Genomic DNA, 4,741 nt, shown 5'->3' with positions numbered 1-4,741 from the left:
GTTGATTAGGGACTTAATCTCTGCCCTTGATTCGTCAACAGGAAAAGTATAAGAGGAGGCTCGAGGGTCAGTTGGATATACACCAAGAGATCATAGAATTTGCTGAGGAAATCGAGTTAGTGATCAGATTTGAAGTGGGGCAGTTTAGCAAGGGATTTTCATCCGAGGCTGAAGAATACATAGTAGAGAGGCAACGCAGTGCCAGGAGAGATAGCGTAGTCCCTAGAAGGGCTAACGCAGAGGCCTTAAAGCTGACACAGAGGATGCAGAACGCTGATGCAGTGAGACGCAGAAGCCGCAAAGGCCAACGCTGGGCCTCAGAGGCAGCACTGGGGAGATTTTGTGGGGCAGACTGGGAGCAGATCAGTAGATTCTAAGCTGAGAGAGGGTGACGCAGTTCCAGAGCAGTACTTGGAGCAGCTTTCGTTGTCCAACATAGGGAACAGGCAGAGTCGATGCGGGGTTTGATCATCCGGTTGCTAATTTTCCGAAATATTTGTCTCCAGATAGAGGTACTACTGCCAAGGATATTCTCTCTTGGGTGAGCCATTTCTGGCACCCTAGTTGTATTCACGAATCTGCTTAATAATACAAACCCTCTATATGCTGCACCGGTTTTCCCAAATTGGGTTTTTCCGGGACGATTGTCCAAAAATAACGTTGTCCCTTGTGTTATTGTCTCTGTTTATTTCAGTACATGATCTGTATATTTGTGAAGGCTGCAATAATGTTTACTTCGATGTTTATGCAATTAAATAACTTGTTAATGTAAAGAACAAGTAGGAGATTGTAAACCAGTGAATGCAGTAGGGGTTTCTGATGTGTTAGATTCAAGACTTTTCACATTCCCCTTAGGTCCCCTACTAGTTTGAGTGGTAACATTTTGGAGCCATTGTCAGGGACACGAGACGTGTGTTTTGTTCCCATATGACATATTGATATATCATTATTGGCGACTCAACTAGAAGAAGGAAGCCCTAGTTCTTCATTGAAATTTAAGGTCGATGCTTGTAGGGTGAAGCAAGCATTTTTCTAGGCAACTTTAATTTCACCTTGGTGACTCCGACATATGTTTCATGTATACCTCAAATAGGTTGTCATTCTTTCGTAAATTTCCTGCTTTGGACATTGCTAGCACCCCTCGAGATCCTAATCATGTTACAGGAAGGATGCTACGTGGGATGCCTGTGTTTGATGGTGATCCAATCTCCGCAAATGACCATGTCGAAAAATTCAATGCACATACTTAAAGGGAGAAAGTGGTTCACCAAGATGTCCTTATGTTGTTTTTCATGGGATCTCTAGGTGGTCATAATTCATGGCTCCATAATCATGAACCCAAGAGCATCTCATCTATTGAGGAGTTCGTTGATGGTTTTCTTAGTCACTTTCAAGTATACCCTGCATTAAGCATCCAAGAGGAAGCCCTCATCGAGCATCAACAAGACATTGAGGATCTAAGTAATGAGCAAGAAGACAAGTCCTCATCGGGTCCACGTGATGAAAATGATAATTTTGAGGACACATATGCGGGGAAGGATGAATTTATGGAAAGTGAAATTGAGACCAACCCTTCGTTTCTCAAGGATATTGCTCCCGATGAGCCCTCTTTTGAAAACCTTGAGAGAGATGATCCCATTAGCCCCTTAAAAGATGACATTGAAGATTATTTCCACATTGAAAAGGAGAAATGGGAAATTGTGGGTCCTCAATTTGATTGTGCTCCCATTTATGACACTGACAAGGAGGATGAGGATGAGATTGGTCTTCCCTTCCCCTCAGGCACTATTTATGATAACATATCGATTGATACTCTTGGGAAGGAGAATCTTCATTTTCCTTTGGATAAAGAGGTGCAATTAGAAGTGATCAACTTTCCTTTTAAGAGAGACCCGATCTTTGACACTAAGGGAATTGATAAGGCTCCCACTTTTCCTGAGTATGACTCTATGTTCAAATCACTTGAGCCTTTAGATTGTGGGGAAGGAAATCATGTCGAATATGATACTTCGCCCTTCCCTTTGCCTTTCCCTCTTGTTCATCACCTTGAGTCTTCCTCAAATAATTCCCTCTACTCTTTTGATATGACCTCTAGCGACAATGCCCCCTTTCCCTTTTCTGAATATGGTGTCAAGGAAGAACCCTTCATTGAATATACTTTATCCCCTTTGACCCATCCTTAGGATTATGATCACTCCGCGACCTCCCCTCCCCGCTATGATCATCACATTGAGAGACCTATTTGTTTCACTCCTTTCTCTCACCTTTCGTTCCCCTCACATCACAACCATGTGACATCCTCAAAGCATGATATTACAAGCAGTAATTGTGATGAGGAATTCTCGAGAGTGATCATTCATTCCTCCATTTTGTACCTAGAAGGAGAGCCCTGGACCTCTAAAATGACCAATTTTCTTTCTCCTAGGACCTCCCTCTACCTCAAATGGAGATCATATTTTCCCACCTCCCACACACTTCATCCGCCATATGATTATGTCCACGTTCTATTTGGGGGTTGCTACATGAGTAATCATATTGGTAGTGATATGTACATTGATGTGAGGATATGTTGGTTGCACTGGCTTTACGATTATACTTAGTATTAGCCTTACTATATGCATGTTAGGGTAGGATGCATTGCATGTTCATTTTCTCATTAGAACTAACATCATATGATATTTCTCGTGGTAGATATATTTATGTTGATTTTATGGCCTAACATATTAGCATGTGCGATCATGACACGCCGTGAAAGCATGTTGCTCTGTGTTTTTCCATTTATTATATGTGCAGGTGACAGGTCTACGGTAACCAAGATATTGTTAGAGTTCTCGTGGCCTTTCATTCGAGTAGCTTCGCCCACTTCTTCGAGAGATGACATCCCAGTTGGAGCTAGATCTTACCCACCATTTTGTGGGTAATATCCTTAAGAGAAAAAATTTCTCCAAGATGGTCCTTAGCTGGCAGCCAAGAACCCCTTGTAGTCATCAGCTAGCTGATTGTGCCATTTCTCCGCCACTAATCGCCCATGTGCCATGATCATATGTTTGAGGTGGGCCTCCTGAATCTAAAGGTATGACTTGTCATTTTGAAATTGAGTATTTTTGTTTACTAATCATGGACACTTCTGGGCATGTATTTATGGGGGGATTCGGTAGAAAGAATGGGCTAGGTCTGTGCTTCTGTCCCCTAGACCCCTTCTAGGAATTAACCTATGATTCTAGTCCCGTGGGATCTCTTTTATTGACCAGTTGGTTTCAGGGATGGTATGTCACGGGAAACCCTGATTGGCGTGGTCCCACATCCTTATCTGCTTATATTACCTTTTTTCCACTCATTATTATCCCATTCGTCATTTTTCCCACCTGGGTCCACATTACAATATTGGGTCCACATAGGGTTAGCCTGCCCCTTCCCCTTGCCCACACCTTGGGTCATGGCATGGATTGAAGCCCGGAGGTTGATGCAGCTAAAAAGAAAGGTAAAAGCATATATGGCCACATTCAAAATGGAAAAGTACCAGAAAATGCAAAAGATGGCTGGGACAAAAACATTCAGCACATGGGCAAAACCCAAGACATGAGCTCTACCCCATGATCATGGCCATCACCTTGGTTCCAACAGGGTCTATGAGTCTTCTTCATCATATAGGAACCCATGATTGTCCCAACCCCTGGTGGGCGATGAACTGTCCCACCTTAAAGGGGGAAATTCACTGCTATATCCTATACATCATGCTCTAACCCCTTGAATCTGGAGCAGTTAATCAAAGAAAATCATAAAAGGGCAAAAGGCATATAAAGAAGGGTGGAAAAATCAAGGTTAGGGCACCTCATGTACCACGATTTCTCCCTCCTACACCTTATAAACCCAAGTGTGGACTTCCCTCTTATTAGCTACCCCTGTGCCCCAGCATGTGACCCAGGGCTGCCCCCTCTCATTCCCTACCTCATTCACCTATCTGCGGCATGCCACCACCTTTTGACGGATGTACCTTGACTATATTATCCCCTTTAGAAGCAGAAACCACTTAATAGGGTACTTGGTTAACCCCATTGGGAGTTTAGGAGACATTGGCACATCTCAAATTCCATTATGGAAGGGCAAGCCATTATGAAGTCCCCACTTGTGGTCCATGATTAGGTAAGCCCCATTTACTCGATTTCTCTAATGATGTGTTGTACTGGAAGCCTAGGGGACGCATTGGATCTTATGCAGGATTGCAGATGGTTTCCATTTAGGGTTTGGTCTCCCTATACAGGGTCTTAACCATCCAGAGGGCCACATTGGCACATGTAGGGTGAGCGTTGAAAGCCATGGGCCTCCACAGTAACAGAGTACACTCCATGGATCCCCACAGTCATTCATAGATTACTCATGGTTCACGTATTGGATGAGGAGGATGCACTTGATCCATCATGCCCAGCCGGCCCCAGATATTCACCATACACTTGGCAGATGATCCAAGACTACCACGATGATGTAGCATCACCTACACCATCATCCTAGCCCTTGAGGGCGACCTACATGCATCTTCGATTTGTTTGGTGACCCATGAGGACACTTGTGTGCCCCCACATGCCATTTGGAGCACCATAGGCTATTACAAGGGGCCAACCACTTGTCCACTTCTTTTGAGGTTCCAATTTTTCATTGTGGCACCCATGGACCTCATTAGGCCTCTTAGAGGGCCCCACCACATGCATAGATTATTATTTGACCTCTTGAGAGGCTTATCTTT

Source organism: Pinus tabuliformis, chromosome 9 (assembly GCF_031772625.1).
Source record: "Pinus tabuliformis cultivar Carrire ecotype Pingquan chromosome 9, CPIR1, whole genome shotgun sequence".
NCBI classification, from domain to species: Eukaryota; Viridiplantae; Streptophyta; class Pinopsida; order Pinales; family Pinaceae; genus Pinus; species Pinus tabuliformis.
This window is presented reverse-complemented; position numbering follows the sequence as displayed.